Here is a 21,065-nt window from a genome sequence, read left to right on the forward strand (position 1 = left end):
GATGGCCTTGTTGACTAGAGTAATCTAGGTTGTAGGTCCTGGCCTTTCATGACTTTGACTATTTCTTTACAGCCCCTTCTTGCCTGCAAGATTTCTTTTGAAAAATCAGCTGTTGGTCTTATAGGCACTCCTTAGTAGGTAACTCTCTCCTTTTCTCGTGCTGCTTTTAATATTCTTTCTTCTCTTTAATCTTTGATAATGTAATTATGATGTGCCTTGGTGTGTTCCTCCTTGGGTCCAACTTCTTTGGGACTCTCTGAGTTTCCTGGACTTCCTGGAAGTCTATTTCCTTTGCCAGATCAGGGGAGTGCTCCTTCATTATGTTTTTAATTTCTTGCTCTTCCTCTTCTCCTCTGTTACCCCTATGATTCAGATAGTGGAACATTTAAAGATGTCCTGGAGGTTCCTAAGCCTCTCCTCATTTTTTTTAATTCTTGTTTCTTCATTTTGTTCCTGTTGGGTGTTTATTTCTTCCTTCTGCTCCAAACCATTGATTTTAGTCCTGGTTTCCTTCCCTTCACTGTTGGTTCCCTGTACATTTTCCTTTATTTCACTTTTTATAGCCTTCACTTTTCCCTCTATTTTGCAACCATACTCAACCATTTCTGTGAGCACCCTGATTACCAGTATTTTGAACTCTGCATCTGATAAGTTGACTTTTCTTCATCACTTAGTTCTATTTTTTCTGGTGCTTTGATCTATTCTTTCATTTGGGCCATATTTTTTTTTGTTTCAGTGCACCTGTTATGTAATAAGGGGTGGAGCCCTAGGTGTTCACCAGGGTGGGGCAACCCACGTTGCTGCATTGTGGTGCTATATGTGGGGGAGGGGTCAGAGAGGGAAAAATGGTGCTTACTTAGTGCTTGGCAGACTTTCAGTCACTCCCTTTGCTACCCACAAGCAAATTGGGCCATTCTGGTGCTGATTCCTGAGTGGGTGGGTTTGTGTACATTCTAGGACCTTGTGAGTCTCTCCAAGGAACTCTCCTGTGAGGCTGGGAATTTCTCCTGCTGCTCAACCCCCACAAGTTTCTTTAGTCAGAGGTTTTGAGGCTTTATTTCCCTGTGCTGGAAACTTGAGTTGTGAGTTCTGTCTTGCTCTCCATTTGTTCCTCTCAGTTTATCTGCACAAAAATGTGGGACTGCCCACTCTGCCAGCTGCCACCTCACCTGCCCCAGTCCTCCAGCTTCAGCCTTACAGTGAGTCCTCTCCAACCTGGCTGCCTGTCTCCTCTCCTCCTGCAGGTCTAGATGAATATTTCTTCTTTAACTCCTTGATTGTCAGAATTCCATACAGTTCAATTTTCTGGCAGTTCTGGGTATTTTTTGTTTTTAAATGTCCTTCTTTTGGTTGTGCCAGGAGGCAAGGTGTGTCTTCCTTTGCTTCCATCTTGGCTGGAAGTCTCCTTTTATTCTTGTTTTTTGTTTAAGATTCTATAATGACAAGGAAAGAGGGCAGGCCAGGTAGTCTTTCCTTGCCCAGGAATAGTTAGGGAGGAATACTAATAACAAGATGTCTTAAAAAATACTTATGATCTTCCTAAAAAAATGCTAATGCATTTCATTACCTATGAATTATTTTAAACCTAGGCCACTTATTGTTAAAAAAAAACTAAGAAAGAAAAATATTTTTTTAAGTTTATAGATTAATAATGTGGTTTATGATGTCTGGATGAATAATGGAGGATAATTATATAAGCTGTAAAATAATTATACATGAACTTAATATGATCCATAAATAATGGCACATTCTATATGTAATTTCTCCACATGAGTTGATCTGAATGACCATTGCATAGTATATCCAATTTAGAATGCTTTCTAATTATAGAGAAGTAGCCTTTAGGAAGAGATTTGTCTGATCCCAGACTCATCCAAAGGAAAGAAAGTTTTTTCTGTTTCTTTCAATTCTCTGTAATTTTTAAATAATTAGTACTCTTTAAATCATTAGGAAGATCTATATGGTTCTTGTGAATCAGATTAGAAAGGTAGACTCTGTGTTACCAGAAATTCTGATGAACATTTCTGGCAATATTTACCTTCTAAAGCATAACAACCATAATAGGATATCTCTGTTTCTCTTCTTTTTTAAAAAGATTCATTTTATTTTATTTTTAGAGAGAGGGGAAGGGAGGGAGAAAGAGAGGGAGAGAAACATCAATGTGTGGTTGTCTCTCATATACCCCATACGGGGGACCTGGCTTGCAGCCCAGGCATATGCCCTAACCGTGAATCAAACCAGCAGCCCTTTGGTTTCCTGATTGGTACTCAACCCACTGAGTCACACCAGCTAGGGAAGAATATCTCTGTTTTAAATTCAACATCTGTAAGTACATTTCAAAAATAAACCCTACTGCCCAATAAGATGCCTCTTCAACAGGTTATTTTAATTCATTCATTTTTGTAGTCTCCAACTTAATCACCTCCTGGGAACCTCCTCATTCTTCCATTCCCTGTATTTTGCTGAATAGAATGATTCCATTGGCTTAAAGATACAGTATTTGGAACATCCTATAAATATCCAGTTATACTTGATATTAAATAATAAAAATTATATGATGCACTTCCATTATTTTATATGTTTCCCTTGTTTTAGTTGTCTTTTGGTTAGCGTATCTTAAAATATGTATTTCTCTTAAATTCATTACATGCATGAAATGCATGAAATACTCTCTGTATTCTTTTTTTAATGTATTCTTTTTTTTAAGATTTTTTATTTATTTATTCTTAGAGAGGGAAGGGAGGGAGAAAGAGAGAAAGAGAGAGAAACATCAATGTGTGGTTGCTGGGGGCCATGGCCTGCAACCTAGGCATGTGCCCTGACTGGGAATCAAACCTGTGATGCTTTGGTTCACAGCCCATGCTCAATCCACTGAGCCATGCCAGCCAGGGCTGAAATACTCTCTGTATTCTTACATCTTGTCAGATTGGATTGTGACAGCCAATCTGCATTAAATGTGCATTAAAATATACATCAAATGTGCATTAAAATACATCAAAACTGGTGAATTTTTATGTAGTCATTTTAATATTGAAGATAGAAAATAATATGCAATATGTTCAGCATATCATACTTTATTATTTCAAGAAAGGTAAAAATACAACTCAAACACCAAAGATTTGTGTAATGTATGGATGTAAGGCAGGAGATAGTCAAGAAGGGGAAACTACTGAGGTGCCCCAGGGCTAAGATGAAGGACATTGATGCAGGACAGAAACCCTGTTCTACGATCAGTTGTTCCAGCTCTCTGAGAAGGAGCTGAACCATGGTGAATCATGAATGCACCTGTGCAGCAGATGCTACATGGCCACTGCTTCATTATAATAGTGTTATAATAAATTAATATTCTGGGAACCCCTTCCCCAGTGGCCAATTAAGGAAAATCATGGGGGATCACATATGCAGTAGATTTAAAATAATATAACTATTTGTGCATGCACAATAAAACTCCACCAAAACTATCCGGGAAATATCTGTCCTATAAGAATAGAATCCGTACAGCACCGGAAACCAACCTCTGCTTGGAGTTGGCTTGCTCACATGTTCTGTGGAATGTATTATAACTTAATAAATCTGTGTTCTCTCTTTCTGCTATAAACTCTCTGTGTGTTTGGTTCAGTTCTTTGTCAGCAATCACCAAGACACTGGTTACATGTGCCCACCTTCAACAGCTGGAGAAAGTGCTGTGACTGATCTCAAACACATCAAAAGTGGTTTGTGAAGCTTCATGTGGGAGATTTCTCACTGGATAATTCTCCATGGTCTGGTAGATCAGTTGAAGTTGATAATGATCAAACTGAGACATTAGTTGAGAATAACCAACACTTTACCACATGACAGATAGCATACATACTCAAAATATCCAAATCAATAAAGTTATTGGTGAAAATTAAAAAATGTCTTTTATTTTATGGAAATAAATTAAGCAGATTTTTAGCCAACCCAATATAACAATTTATTTGATATGTTATTGAAAATGAAAATTTCAGTATGATTTTCTCTAAAAATTTTGTTAATCTTATGTCTGGAATATTTTAAGCCTTTTTATACTTTTGAAATTTAAGATTTTTGACCAAGATTTTACTGCCTATGTCTTCTTCTGGGATTTGTATGGTTTTGAGTTTAACATTTAAGTCATTAGTCTATTTTGGATTTATTCTCATGTGTGGAATATGAAGGTGGTCTAGTTTCATTTTTCTGCATGTATCTGTCTAATTTTCCTAACACCAATTATTGAATATACTATCTTTAGCCCATTGTATGTGCTTGCTTCTTCAGTCAACTGTTAATTGACTATAAAGGCATGAGTTTATTCTTAGGCTCTCTATTCTGTTCCATTGATCTATGTGTCTATTTTTATGTCACTACTGTGCTGTTTTTATATTAAGTAGCATGTTTCCTCCAACTTTGTTCTTCTTTCTCAAGATCACTCTTGCTTTCTAGGGTTTTTTATGGTTCCATATAAAATTTTGAAATATTTGTTCTATTATCAAATACACCATGGTATCTTGATAAGAATTGCATTGAACCCATAGATTGCTTTGGGTGGTATGGACATTGAAATGATACTAATTCTTCCTACCTGTGAGCATGACATATGCTTCCACTTGTTTATATTTTTTTCAGTTTCTTTCTTCAGTGTCTTATAATTTTGCAAGTATAGGTTTTTCACATTCTTGGTTAAATTTATTCCTAGGTACTATATTCTTTTTGAAGCAATCATGAGTATGATTGGTTTTTTTTAATTTTTCATTTCTGATCATTCATTATTGGCATATAAGAATGTAACTGATTTCTGGATATTAATTTTGTATCCTGCTGCTTTCCTGGTGGAACCTTTAGGGTTCCCTATGTACAATATCCTGTTATCTGTGAATAAAGATAATTTTACTTCCTTTTCAATCTGAATGCCTTGTATTTCTTCTTCTTGTCTGATTACTGTGGCTAGGACTTCCAGTAGTACGAGGAATAAGAGAGGTGAAAGTAGACATCTCAGTCTTTTTTCAGACATTAAGGAGAAGGCTTGACTTTTTTGTCCACTGTGTTGTTCTATTTAAGTTCATTAATGAAATTTTTAAATTTTAAAAATATATTGATTATTTACTTGGTAAGTTTTAGTTTTTTATGCTGTTGTCAAAATTTCCTGAGAAATCTAATATAAATTTTACCAGATTTGTATCTTTTACACATTTCAATCTATTTCAATATTTACTATTCCAATTAATAAATATTCAACCTGACCTTTCTTACATCAAATTTATTACTCAGAGTGAGCTTTTGCTTTGTTATCTCACTATCTGCAAAAATAAAGCTATTAGTTGATCTTGAACCATTGCAAAATTATGTTTCTAATTGTCAATATTTTTCAAAATTTAAATGCATAACTTTCTTTTAAGAGAGACTGTTGTTTTGTGCTGGCTCCTCCTGGAATGTTAGTTACATTATTTTCCTAACCAGCAAGTTTGGAAGATGATTCTTCTGACAGGAAGTTGTTACTCAAATGCATTGGGGCCACAAAAGTGTCTGGAGGAGTTTTTCAGGGACACAGAAGACAAATTGAAATTTTCTTGGACTTAAAGATCTTTCTGTGTACTGAACACTTTTAGGAAAGCATAAATCTTTTTCTTACCAGAAGCTTGGTGGTAAGATAAACCCTTTCTTTTTTTGCCACAAATATCTAGTCCCTTGTATGGCTTTAAAAAGGAATGTCTGTATGTATATTCTATTCTTGAGAGTTTGAAGAATTGAGGAGTACCATAATATGGATCTTCAATGGAAAGACTGAAGTATTGAACATATTCCTTCACTTTCCTTCCACATTTCCCTTTCTACCCTGCAGCTTTAAAATCAGGTAAATCTCTTGTAGACAGATTGGTTGAAAAATGAAGCAAGCTTCTTCACTATTAAGTTGTCTGACTTCTAAATATTGAAAAAAAATATGGGAGATTTTTTCTTTTCTTTTTTGGCTTTCTAAATTATGCAGCACAGCTCTCTTGCCTCTAGTACAGTCTCAGAAATCAATAAATGTCCTGTAGGCCAAGCTGACCAGGTGTTTGGGCCTCTTTGCATTTCTTTTGTGTCAGACTACGTGAGAAATGTACTATTATTTTTATTTTTCCTTCTCTGCACTCAATGCAACCTTTGATATCAAATGATTTTAAGATTTCCTCCTTATTGCTGGTTCTAAAAAGTACATTATGATATGTTGAAGTACTAACACCTAGTAGTTCAGAAGTTGCCTCTTTTGGAGACAGGGTCTTTAAGGAGGTAATTAAAATGAGGTCATTTGTGAGGGCCATAAACCGATGTGGCTGGCATCTTTATAAGAAGAGGAAATTAAGAACCAGACGTATACAAAGGGATGACCATGTGAAACCACAGGAAAAAGTTGGTTATCTTCAAGCCTGAAACAGATTGTTACTTTATGGCCCTCAGAAGGAACCAACCCACCTATGTGTCAGATCTCTAGCCTACAGAAATGTGAGAAAGTAAATTTGTGTTATTCAAGCCACTCCATCTGTGGGGCTTTGTTGCAGCAGTCCTCATAAACTAAAATGCTTTGCCTTGCTATAGTTATTTCATGTGTCTTTTCCTTCAGGTTCATTAAGTTTCTTGGATCTGTGAGTTGGTATTTTCATCAAATTTGTAAGCATTTGGCCATTGTATTGTAAATACTGGCCATATTTTTGGGGCATCTAATGTCTAGTTCAAAATGAAAAGATGTTAGAAGTTGTAACTCCAGTCTTCACAACAACAAACTAGCTAAACAAATTGAAAAGCAGCAACACTTCCTAGATCCACAAGTACTGAGGTCACAGGGCAAAATCACTGCTCTCAGATTTGAAGAGACAGACAGAATCACGGATCACTTCAGTAGAAGCCTGGGAGCAAGACTTTTCTCTGGACCTAGGGTCAGAATAGAAAACTTAAACAACTGAAAAAGTTTCAACATGAAGAAGTTTGACAGTAAAAAATTCCAGTTGTTCTTAATATTGGGGCGGGGCTTCACACATTTGTAAGTCTAACCTCCACAAACCCAGCCAGGTTTTTATAGTGAAGATAAGGGAAAAATAAGGGGGGAAATGTGTTCATCTTTAAATATACCCAGATTATTCTATTCTCCTTATCAAGGCCTGCCTTCAAGAGAAACTATATTATCAATGCCTTATTACAGGGACTTTGCTGGAGTCTAACTAACCTTAGGAATGGAAAACACATAATAACTCCAGCCTCTTCTAGCTTTTCTGCTCGCCGAAGGGGGCAAAAAACAACTGGGAAACACTTGTGAAGATCACATTTCAGGAGTAGAGACACTAAAAGATACAGGTCTAATTGATAGATTTTAGATTGCTTCCCCTTCCCCCAAACCTTCAGAATAACAGGCAATACAACCAGTACTGCAGCACATGTCAGACCTTACATAAAATGAAGTCTCTAGGAAAATCCTAAGACAATAGAGGAAGCAAAGAAAGAACATCAGAGGAAATTTTAGCTACTGACCCCTACAACTACAGCAAACAGTAAAAGAACCTAACTGCTAATTAGGCAGACAAAAGCTTCACACTGAATACCTATTTACCTTAATTGTTTTTACCTGGTATATCATGTCCAGCTAGTTTTTGTTGGCTTGAAATGTCAAGAAAAGTAGCAGACTGAGTAACTTAAACAAGAGTAATTTATTTTCTCAAAGCTCTAGAAGCTAAGAAGTTCAAGATCAAGGGTTCAATTGATGTGGCTTTTGGTGAGAGCCTTCTTCCTGGTTTCCAGATGGTTGTCTTCTTGATATATTTTCATATGGCCTTAGAGTAATCTCTGGTTCTCTTCTTCTTTTGTGAGAGCACCAGCACTATTGGATTAGGGCCAAATCCTTATGACCTCATTTAACCGTTGCCCACCCTGCTACAGGCCTCATCTACCTATACAATCAAATTAGGGGTTAGGGCTTCAATATATGATTTTGAGTGGACACAATTAAGTCTACAGTAGGAGTTCAACATAAAAATTCAAAACATTCTACAGTACGATGTGCTGGAACCTGGCCTACAGGATCCATGTATGTTGTGGCTGCTCATGAACAAATACACAGGGACAACAGAAGCCCTGTGGAGAAAAAGGGAGGGCATGGCCACTCTCTGAGAGAGAGAGTGAGGGGGCCAGAGAGCCCAGTCCCTGCCTGAACAGGCTTTTGTTCCTTCTCTCGGTACATTACATGGAAGGTAATCCTCATTTACTAGGCACAGGTTCACTGCAGGGGACTGTCTTTTACAGATAACAAAGGAAAGAATTGCTGCTAATTACTTCAAAGAGAAGTATGTTGCAGATCAGCGGGAAAAGTAGTTGAACTGGTCACACTCCATACTTGGGAGGTTTAGCTCAGGTTTTAGGAAGTTGCAGTAAGCCCCTGCTGCCTCAGTTCAGTGTGGGGGAGTTTTAGCAAAAGCAAGTCTCATAGTAGTCTAGGTACAATGCAAGCCTGATTCCCCACAGGAAAACCACAAGTAGCATGTGGTAATGCATGCTACTTGCTCCCCACTGGTTTCCCACGTGGAGGCTGAGCTACAATTCTAAGCCATGCGAAGCAGTTCCCTACAATACAACACAATTTGAAAAGATAGGGAAAGCATGATGGATAGACCTCAATATGGCAGAGGTGTTCGAATTATCAGACCATGAATTTAAATTAATGTGTCAGGAGCTCTAACAGGAAAAAGTAAACATGGTATGTGCGAGGTATGTGTAATGTAAGCAGTGAGAAGGAAACTCTAAGAAAGAGTTAATATAAGATGCAAAACATCAAACACAGTGTAACAGAAATGAATGCCTTTAATGGGATCATCAATATAATGGAAAATACCAAACAAATAATTAGTGAGTTTGAAAAAATGTCAATAGAAACTTATAAAATTAAAATGCAAGAAGAAAAGGTGATAAAAAGATGAAACAAAATATCCCAAAACAGTGGATTTATAAAAGATAGAATATATACCTAATAAGAATACCGGAAGAAAAAAGAGAGAGAAAAATGGATGACGTATTTGAAGCAATAATGACATAAATTTTCAAAATTAATGATAGAGCCCAAACCAATGATCCAAGAAGCTCAGAGAATATCAAATACAGATAAAACAAAATATCTACACTTAAAGGTATCATATTCAAAATGAAGAAAATCAAAGACAAGCAGAAAATCTTGAAAGATGCTGGGACTTGGGGGTAACATCTCCCTTAGAGAGGAGCAAAGATAAGAATTACATTGGAAATCTTTTAAGAAATCATACAAACAAGAGGAATACAGAGTTGAAATAAAAATATTTTTGTTTCTCTCTGCTTGAAGGACCCCAGTTACACATTTCTGTTCCCCTTAATCTATGCTTTTTGAAAATGTTTAATTCTTTTAGCTGGGTTTCATTTTGGATAAAATTTGTTGCTATGTTTATGGGTGTCTCTGAATATTTTTATCGATGAATAGCTTCTATTGATTATGTTCAGTAATATTTTCTTTTCTAATCATATTTTTTCTAGTCAGAAGTCAGTAGATTACAGTCCATGGGCTGAATTTAGTTTTTATGAATAAACCTGTATTAAAACATCCACATCCATTCATTTACATAGTTTTTAGGATTGTTGTCACACTACAGTTACAACAGAAACTATGTGGTTTACAAAACCTAAAATATTTACTATCTGACTCTTTAAAAAAAAAGTGCTAAAGTCTGGTCTAGCTAAATGAAGTAATGGAATATACTCACACAGCTTGTTTTAATGTGCTTTCTTCTAACTCGATACTCTGTCATGTAGGTGTCAGTTTTGTGTGATTTGTCTCCCCATTATGGGTTGTATTGTGCTGCTTCTTTGCTTGTCTGGCAAGGTGAGACAGGATATGAGGAATGCTGTATGATTTGTCTTCCTTTAAAACTCTGTTCCGGTACATAGATTACATGGAAATAGTTTGAATTATTCAGTGCTCTCTTTTAAGCTTTTTTTTTTAAAGAAAGAGTTGTGTTTATATTAGTGTTAAGATTTCCCCACAACTGAGATAAGAATCTTTTATTCTAACTAATGCATCTTGGATTATGAGGTTTTCCAATCTGGCCTTGGGGAACAGGCATTTTGCAGGCCCAGTGTGAGCTCCAAACATCATTATACCTTTCTTCCTGCTTTGAATCTTTCCTTCAACTCAGATATTTTATTTATCTGTGTAGTATGGCCAAAATGCAGTTGATTAGTCTGTAAATCTCTGGAATTCTCTTCTTTTCTTTTAATTTGCTCTGCAAATTTTATTATTCTTTGCTTCTTGGAAATTTCAGCTCAGGTGACAGATGGGGTTATCTTTTGTTCATCTTCCTAAACTTTATGCTGTGAACTTTCTTGTGATCATACTCTAACCAATTTGGGGCATTCCATGTTTGTTCCCCTTCTTTCAAGGATCTTTGTCTTTTATTGCCTGATGTCCAAAGTCTTGAGAGTGCCATTTTTTCCATATATATTGCCTAAATTTTAACTATTTTAGCTGTAAATATAGATCTGGTCCATTTTACTTAATCCTGACTGGAAGTAGTAGTCTCTTCTCATTGTTCTCTAATGTGCCAATAGCGTATAGTTAAATGAGTGAAAGAAGAGACCTATAAAATGCTTCTTCCCTGGCCCCAAGGGCCTCTCACACTTGATGTTCACCTTACCAAATTACTCATTAACTTGATTGTACAGACTCTTAACTAGTTTATTTCCACTTCTTGTATTTTATTAGAAAGACAATTACCAAATAAATGTCTCGTACCTTTTTTCTAATCCAAGTCATATATTTTCACTACAGTAGCAATTCTCAAATTTTCTGTACTAGAAATAATATTACTCCCAGATTTGGAAGGCAAATGCAAGTTGCACTATTTTGATTATTTAAAGGTAATCAAGAAAAGAATAAAATATATTATGACACGCATATATTTTCAGGAAAGCATATACAAAATTTCAAAGAATTTTTACTAATTGTTTTTTATACTTTGAAAATTTACTCAGGAATCCATACCAATTCAAAAGAACTTCTATACCCCTGTGTTCATAGAAGTGCTGTTTACAAACAGCAAGAACTGGAAACAGCTTAAGTGCCCATCAGTAAATGAGTGGATCAAAAAACAGTGGTATATTTACATAATGGAATACTACACAGCAGAAAGAAATAAGAAACTCCTACCTTTGTGACAGCTTGGATGGAACTGGAGAATATTATGCTAAGCAAAATAAGCCAGTCAGTGAAAGACAAATATATTTGATCTCATCTATAAGAGGAATCTAATGAATGAAATAAACTAATGAACAAAATAGACCCATAGTCATGGAAACATGGAACAGACTGAGCAACCAGAGGGGAGGGGGAAGGGGGATATGGTGGAAAGAAGAGGAAGGGATGGGTCAAAGAACATGTATGAATGACCCAGGACATGGACAATGGTGTGAAGATTGACTGTGGAAGTGGGGGGCAGGTGAGGGTGGTGTGGGATGGGCAAGCAAGGCAATGGGAAGAAATTGGAACAACTGTAAGGGAATAACAATAAAAAAGATTTAAAAAGGTAGTCATCTGTTTTAATTATTTTGTAATAAGTACCATATGTTTACACACTTTATACATTAGAGAAATTACTTATCTTAAGAAATCTTACTATTCTAACATGAGCGCAAACCTTAATAGAGTTATAGCCAGCAATTTCAAAGATCTGCTTAACTACTAAAAAAGTAACAGAAGTAATTTTTGATAGAGAAATGCATCATACATTTTTCAGGTTTAACAACTGTTATTGTAAAATCTTTCATAAAATAATTTCACATGTTCCATTACTAAAATATTAATACTTGAATCAAAATACTGTAAATTAAAATTTTAATATAGTTCTCATTGTTTGGTGATTATGGACTATACAACAGACTTTTACTTAACACTAATATTAAAATTTTATTACTGTCTACAAATTATTTAATATATCATAATAATAATTTACTTTACTTCTATTCTGCTAGTAATCTTATGTTTAATTTCACTATGAAGAAATTAAATATTTTAATACTAGTACTTATAAGAGTATTACTGTAATTGAAATACAAATGTGTGGTAAAAGTATTTAAATTGGGCTTTCCATTATATACACTAAATTTTCAACTAAGGAAATTTGAAGTCAGTTTTGCATGTACAAAGTTACCAAATAATTTCATAGATATTTTCTGCTCATCAATGTTTTTTGTAAAACTTGGAGACAGACATAGTATTGTATCAGCATTGCATCAGCATTGCATTGCTTAAATATATACATTTATAGAATGAATATAATACTTGCTTATTTTAATGAAAAATAAAATTATTTAATAAGATGTATTATTTTTCTCATTTAACACAAAGTTCATTTAAAGGAAGAAACACATGGAGTATTCTAGAACCATCAGAATACTATTACTTACCAATATACAATCTTCTCATAATAAGATATATGAACTCTGTAAAAGTCAGCTTTGAAAATTATTTAAAATGGTTTCTAGGATTTTATAATCCAAGTTTTATTCAGAAAAGTGTTTTAATCACTCATTTACATTAAGTAGCTAAAAATATCAATTATAATGGAAATGCTACAGTCTTAACTGTGATATTACAGATGTGACACTTGAACAGGACAAACAAGGAATGAATCCCAGTTACATGCAGTTATAGGCAAACATCATTATGCATTTTATAATGTGAAAGGATAAATATCTTTACTCACAGTTAAACTGACATTACAAATCAACTTATTTTTTTATAGTTGTCTCTATCTACAAAGATGTTCACTTATTTGACAAACTTGAAGATTATTTCTTAAGTTGCAATGCAACTTATTAATTTTGGTTTGTTATTTATTATTTATTTTCTAATTAGTCATTCATGAATTGAGTTGACAATAACTGTAGATCTTTTGACATCACACTGGAAAGCAAATGTTATTAACTTTGTTGTAAAATACATGTTTGTAAATTGCTGAAACTTTAAAAACTCATATATACATAAAGATCTACAAAACTAGTATCTGTTGGAAAATTGACTTCCTTTTATATGAATAATAACAATCTTTTACAATTCTCATTATCTTTGTAAATATATTTTATAGTTTCTTGACATTATGCTTTATTTGAATAACTGCTTACAGCATCACTTTTCTCATAAAATTCATATTGCTATTACTTGTTATAGACACAAATTTATAAGATACATTTTTGTTTGAATTTTTCATACATATTTTATGGCAAAAATATTGGATTTCTAATCAGAAACACACAATGTGCTTAATTTCCTTTTTTAGTTGTTATATATAAAATGTCAAATATCTTAAGGGGAAATACAGTTTTAATAAAAGAAAGAATATTACATAGATAAATCAGGTAGTATTTAGTGGAATCATGATATATACATTCAAAATGCATTTATGAAAGAAACCACTGATTTTTAACAAAATATAATAAAAAATTATTTATTAGTTTATATTTCTGAGACATACATTTGTCCCAAGTGGATCATTCAAAAGCTAAAGCATTGTCTATTAAGTATCTTGAAGAAATAACTAATAACATAATTAAAAGGATTTAACTTCAGAGACAGTAATGAGGGAAATATTACTATAGGTATCAGGAGGATAAAGAGAATAAATATGGAGGTTAAATATTAAGCACAGGCAAGTAGGAAACTGTTATGTTCTCCAAAAGTAGAGGGAGAAACAGAGTTAAAGGCTTGAAGAGAGCTGAAACCAGAATAAACTGGATTAGGTATTGGACAGATACTTAAATAAAGTGAAATACATCATTATATTTGATAATCCAAACAACCCTTTAGAGGAGAAATGCAATGGTACTTCAGTACTCATTATTAGTTCATTCTGGAACTCATAGTAAGTACTGAGACTGACGAGTACCAAGCAATGAAGCATTTTTCTCTTACGGGGCAGTGTTGTGACTCATGGAAGTTCAAGCAAGTGTGATGACTCATGGACGCTCAAGCACCTAGTGCAGAAACATTTTTTCTCATCAAATGTGATGAGTATGGGTTTGATGAGTTCTGAAACCAACAAGAACTAAGGTATGACTGTACATGAACTGAGAGATAAAGAAGTGTATGGATTTCCTCAGGTCACACTACTCAAAATTTATGGAAGAAAAACTTAATAACATAACTTGTAGAAAGTTTGGCTAGTTGTCTAACATAACATATCTAGTTATCTACAACTGATGGGAGGGGATGGAAGTGACTACATGTGTTATAAAATAAAGCATTTTTTATTAAAAATGTAAGTGGAGCCCTGGGTCAGTGTCTCAGTTGTTTGTTGTCCCATACAACAAAAGCTTGTGGGTTGGATCTCCAGCTGGGGTGTGTATAGGAGGTGGCCTCTGATGTTTCTCTCTTACATCAATGTCTCTCTTTCTCTCTCTCCCCTCTCTCTCTCTCTTCCTTTTCTCTCTCTCTCTCTGAGATCAATAAACATATCCCCAAGTGAGGATTAAAAATAAAATAAAATAGAAATATATATATAATTGGAAAATTGATCATATTTTATTATTCTATCACATCTATTCTTAATTTATTCTTTCTGTATTGTTCTAATTGACTGCAATTTTCAATGTGGTATATTTTTAAACTGTATAAATTTTATCCTCATAAATGGAGAGTCTTAGTAAGTGATATGTTAAATGACAATTGTCATTAAATGACAATGATATATGATATTAAATGACAATTCTTAATAAATTCTTTAACAGAACTCAATCTTCAGATGTTATAAAAAAAGGATGGAGAAAAGAATTGATTTTTTTTTTTTTTACTAAATAAGACACAATCCCCAGTACTGAGCATAATAGTCAATTTGCCTACTTTTTGTCATTACAAGTATCCCAGTTTACAATGACAGTTTAGATATAACATATATCTAGAAATTCTTAGGACAAAACAATCTGTAAAGATAATGATATTTCATCTTTCTGAGAAGTTAAATATCCTTTAAATACCTTTGTTGTTTGCTATAAAGTTTTGTCCTGTGTCTTTTACCTTATTCTGTAAATAATTTTGAGCAGGTTTAGAAAAGTGTGACTCAGAAATTTAGTAAACAGATTCAACATACACTGTTCTTAAAAATCAGGAGTTGAAATAATACAGGCTGTTATTCCTTCCTTTATATAGTGCTATAGTAGTGTAAAGCATTACCAGACTTATTACTAATCTTTAAGCAACTGAGTATTTTATGTTTGTAAGTATACCTAAGTATAGTATGTATAATATGATGTACACACTGGCCCTCAGTGTCCGTATCATTATGGATGAAATGAGACATTCACACGGACTACCGAGTCCAGTGGAGGAAAAGGGACAGCATGGCTTTTCTCTCAAGGGGAGCAAAAAGCCTTGGCTCTTGCAGTGACTGGCCTTTATTGGGTTTCTCAGCACATTACATGATAGTCCTCATTTACTATGCACGGGTTCGCTTTAGGTGGTTACCTTTTACAGAAAACAAAGGAGCCAATGCTGCTAATCACATCACAGAAGAGGAATATTTGCAAATGAAAGACAAAAGTGGTTGAATCAGTTATACTCATCCTTGGAAGGTTTAGCATGGATTTTAGGAAGTTACTTTGCAGTATATGTTCTCAATTCAGGGTAAAAGAGTTTTTTTATCAAGAGCAAGACTCAAAGCAGCCTAAGTACATTGCAGGCCTGATTCCCCACTGGAGAACCTATCTGTGGGCGTGGGTCCTGTGCATCTTCCTGTGGGAGCTGGGCCCATGCCATGCAGAACAGTCTTCTACAATAAGATATACTATTAAAATATATCTGTTATATATGTATGTACTGTACAACATTATTTATATATTCTTTATAAATACATATAAAATACTGAATATTATAAAGTAAATATTGACATTGTACATTGTAATTTAAATTGAATTAATTTGGGGAATCTCTCAGTCACACAGTTGGCTTCCTGACATTATCCAACCATCGATCTAAGGACACTTTGGCTGTGTCCATGTCTTGGCCACTGTGAATAATGCTGCAATCAACAAAGGGGTGCATGCATCTTTGTGAATTAATGTTTTAAGTTTGGGGGGAAAGACAACTAGAAGATGGTTTGCTGGGTCATATGATAGCTCTATTCCTCATTTTTTGCTGAAACTCCATGCTGTTTTCCACAGTGGCTGTATCAGTTTACATTCCCACCAGCAGTGAGTGAAGGCTCCTTTTCTCCACAACCTCTCCAACACTTGTTATTTTTTGGTAGGTTGGAAATAGATTAACAAAGAAGAAAACCAAACAAATAGAAACTGATAGACACAGACAACAATATTGTGGTTGCCAGAGGGAAGGGGGTTGGGCATGGAATTATACAATAAATCCTCTCAGAACTTACTCATTTTTATTTTGAAGCTTGTACCCTTTTACCAACCAATATACTGAAATTTCAGACAATAGCAATTTACTAGTTTTTACAATTCTGTGAGATTCTTTGGCAGCCTTTCTGCTGACTTGGCCTGGCTTCACTCACACACGGATGGGTTCAGGGATTTCTGGGGAAACTGAGAGACTTCTTCCCAACATAGTAATAACATGGAAGCATTCCAAGAAAGTAAACACTGAAGCTAGAAGCCTAGAAAGTTACATGACATCACTTCTGCCAGGTTCTGTTAATGAGCTCAAGTCAGGACAAGCTCAGATACAAGGGTGTGGAAAGAGGGCCTCACGATGGGAAGAACAAAAATTTCAGACTGTAAACAGGCATGGGAACTAGAATGGGAGGAAAGTGTGGCCATATTTTCCAATTTATTATATCCTCTTTTTGATATCTAATATGCTAGAGGCTAATATTTCTAGGTTAATGTTGAATTAAAGTCTATTCATACTGTGACAGGACATAGCTAAGCAGTAGCCATTCTTAGGTAGGGAATGACCAGCGGCCATTCCCAGGCAGCAGCCATTCCCAGATAAGAAGTTAACTCAAGGTCATACCCTAAACCCTGTTTTAGCAGTTGCACTCCTTCCCCTCCTATTTCTGCCTGTGTAACAAGCATATAAGGAAGCCCCAGCTTAAGCTCATGGCCCAGAATTTGGATTTTTTTTATCTCCTCTGGGTCCACATTCATGAATAAACCCCACTTTGTAAACTCCGAGGCTGAGTCGTCTTGTCTATAACATTTTGGTTCCCTGACCAGGAAGCGACTCACACGAGCAGGCTGTTGCCCTTGGTGAAGGTGGCCTTGGGGCGGCTGGTGGGGCCCGGTGGTGATAAGGAGGCAGGCACACTCTGGTGATTTTGGGTCCTGAGCATCCCGGGCCCTGCAGGCTTGGCCCCCGGATTGCTCTTTGACCCAGGCTGGCAGGGTGTGAACTGGTGGTATCTGGGAAGGCGCCAGTCTGGAATCTGGTAAGTGCCCCTCGGAGACCAGAAGCCCAAAAACCAGGCCCACTCTTGGAGTGGAAGGAGGGACTAATCACCCCTCAGGCTGGAAGGCCCAGGTAGGGCTCCCACAGTTCCGGCGGGTGGGAACGTAATAAACTCAGTGTGTTTGTGTGAATGACTGTGTTTGTTGCTCCACGGGTAGGAATCCTAAGGAGCGTGAGTGAGCCCTAACCTGCAGGCTCCTCGGTCTGTCATACTGCATAACAGCTGGGAGTTTAACCAGAATTCTACATGGGCAGCCTTAGCTAAGACAGAACCTAAGTGCCCCGAGAGGAGCAAGGCCAGGCGGGCGACCTGACAGTCCCTTACCTTGTCTGTCAGCACCGATCAGGAAAATTCGTCATTGCAGGGGGGGGGGGGTTGGAGGGGGGGGGTCCTGCCGCAGTACTATATTGCATGTATGTTGGAGATCAGACAGCAAGCCATGTGGGTACACTACCATTTTCGGTAAAGTGGAGGATGAGCCAGGTGAGTGCCCCACCCTGGAGGGTAGAGCATGCATGGTTGTCAGCATCTTGGATGACGGGTCATGTGAGAGCCCCTCCATCTTGGAACTGGGCAAGGTGCCAGGCTAAGGGCTCTCTTCAAATTATAGGCTGTATGCTGCTGCTGTGTGAGCACTGTATCAGTCTGGTTCTCTGTGTAACTGGTTCTGGTAAGAATGGCTCTGGTTCTGAAGGTCATGAACTGAAGTCCAAGGGTGAGCATCTGACCTATAGGTGTTTGCAGGATCTGAGCTTCAGAAAGCTGCAGGATGTCCCTGCAAATCTAGGGAATTTTAGTGGAAGGTACCTGCAGTGCCAGGGACTTTCGGCTGCCACATGCTGAGTTTAAGTATAGTCCTTCCAAGAGTGGGAAAGGAACCAGGATTAAAAGAGAATGATGGTTAAATGTGAATGAGTAAAATTATGTATAAAGAATGTAAAGTTTTAAACCTGAAGTAAAGGAAACCTCAAGTATCTGTTTTCTGGTTTTGTGGGAAAAGAGCAAATTTCTAACATTGGTGTTGTTTCTGATCAGAAACCCTCTGTACTTGAAGACCTGTTTAAGGTCACCTGTAAGACCTAAGAAAGGTCACCTATAACTGGTTGGGGAGAATGCCTTTGCCACTCAGGACCCAGGAAGGGTCATTTGGGGCTGATGAGTGCTTCAGCCAGAGGCACAGCAGCATGTCTCTGCCAAGAGACCAGACCTGAAGGAGCATGTCTCTGCGAAGCACTGATGGATGCATCAGTGCAAGAGAATGCCCCTACCTGTATATTGTTCTGGAACTCTGTGTTTTGGATTTTGCTCTGTATCTGCTTTGAAAAGGAAATTGAGGATTCCAGGGAAGGTTGAAACTTCACACTCTATAGGAAAGTAAACTGAGAAAGTATAAGATATGAAAATGAAGAAGATCTGTTGGAAACTGTAAAAATAAATGGAAAAGTAAAAGTTTTAGAAAGAAATTATGTAGTGTTAGTAATTGAAGGTATAAGACAGGGGGATGCAATCTTGGTGTATATCAGAAGGTATATGAAAGAAAGACTGAAGGGTTTGTGAATGTTGCAGAATGTCTGGAAGTGAAGGTTTTGAGAAACTCAGTGGATATCAGAAGGGAAAGGATTTTCCTTCACACTTTGTATTTTTCTCCCTACCTGATCCCTCCAGAATTTGACATTCTGAAGGAGTGAGTGAAGACATAAGGTTTCTTTGCATAAAACCAATAAGACCAGTCATTAATAGTGGTTTTGTTAACCAAGACTTTGACTGGAATGTCACGTCTGAATGGGGGGGGGGGTCATGTATGGGTTCTGGTCTTTACCAGAAAGGCCAGGGGAACTGGGATTGACTTGCAAAGCTAGCATAAGCCCACGAGAAAAGCCTAGTAACTTGGTTGGTTGTGTGGTTCATGGCAATCTTTCCAGGGAAGGAACAAAGGTTGCTTTCATAAAAGATGGCCAAAAAGGAACCTGTGGGCACAACGGAAGCCTGAAGGATTTGAGTGAAACAACTGGTACAGGCAAAGCCAGATGGTGGATGTGTGGTTCTGCTTCTGTGCCCCGAGGGGTGGACTGAAAAGTCAATTTAAAGGTTTGCTGTGTGAGTTCCAGCAAAGCAGACTTAAATATCATGAGTGATCCACTGCTGCTCTTGGTGTGTTTATGCAAACGAACAGTCAAAATGAAAAGCGGGACTCAAAGTAGTCCCTTTAATAACAGTGAGGGTGATCTCTAAGGAGAAAAATTGTGGTTCAAGGAAAATCACAATGCTCAGTATTGGACATCAGAATGACGCAGCTAACTGTCTTGAAAGTTTCTTTTTGGTTGAAAGTTGAACCTGGTTTTGTAATACCATCAAAGATATACAATTTACAGGTACGGAGGACCTGTCAAATTGCCATTGCTAAATGTCATTGCAGGAAAGACCTTGCAGCTGAATGTCTTCCCAAAAGACAGTCTCACAGGCACAGAGACTGGTTTGGGAACTATTAACCTGTGTGTTCTTCTGTTTTCATAGGACATATGCCTATGACTTCATTACCTGAGTGATTGGTTGCAATATAGGCCTCACTTACGGGGCCCATTCTTCATCATCACCCCCTGAAACTCAAGGGTTTGGCTAACCTAAGTGGTTGGGTTGGTGAGCAGTTCAGTCAATCTGTAGGCTTCACTTTAGAACTGATTTTCCCTTTTCTGTCTTGATGGCTTGGACAGAAAGGGTTCAGATACCTGAAAGCAGGGATTGTTACAGGGTGCAGCCAAGGGGGGGGACCCTAAATGGGCATTTAAAATGGGGTCCAGAATTCAAGATTTTAAGATATTTTCATCCCTTCCTCCGCAGGTGTGAGTTGGGGGAAGGGACACATGGAGCAAGAACATGCAGGGCTGTTTTGTTCAGCAACAGCTTTACAGCTAATCCATGGCATAGTTATTTAACATACCTATAGCCTTTGGCTGGTCACTTAGATATGCTGAATAGCTATGGCCATGTCTGAGCCAGGGAGATGAAAAGAGACCCCTCCCACCCAATATGTGACTGGGGAACAGGTCCCCCAAAGTACAGAACCTGCGTAGGAGCTCAGAGAAAATTGGCTCCATGACATGGGCCCAGACCCATGATGGCAGCTGGATGGGAGAGGGTACCACCCATCCAAGATCTGTGGGTCATCAACGAAGCAGCTGTCACCCTCCACCCGGTCATCCCAAACCTGTACACTGCCCTGAGCCAGCTTTCCCCAACAGCAAAGTGGTTTACCTGCCTTGATCTGAAGGATGCCTTCTCCTGCATTTCTGTGGCACCTTCCAGCCAACCCATTTTTGCCTTTGAATGGAAAGATCCGCACACAGCAGTCAAGACTCAGTTAACTTGGACTAGACTGCCCCAAGGGTTTAAGAACTCCCCAACCTTATTTGGGGAAGCCCTAGCAGGAGACCTGAAGCCCCTCGCTAAGGGGGAGGGGCCGGACCTGACAATTCTGCAGTACATGGATGACCTCCTCCTGGTGGCCCCATCCCAGGAACAGTGCTGGGAGGAAACACACACACTGCTGAAGTGCCTGGCTGAATTAAGAAAAGAACAGCAGAAGCACATCCTGAAAATACTCCTACTAATCACATCAAGTTGCAG

Source organism: Phyllostomus discolor, chromosome 1, assembly GCF_004126475.2.
Source record: "Phyllostomus discolor isolate MPI-MPIP mPhyDis1 chromosome 1, mPhyDis1.pri.v3, whole genome shotgun sequence".
In the NCBI taxonomy this organism is placed as follows: Eukaryota; Metazoa; Chordata; class Mammalia; order Chiroptera; family Phyllostomidae; genus Phyllostomus; species Phyllostomus discolor.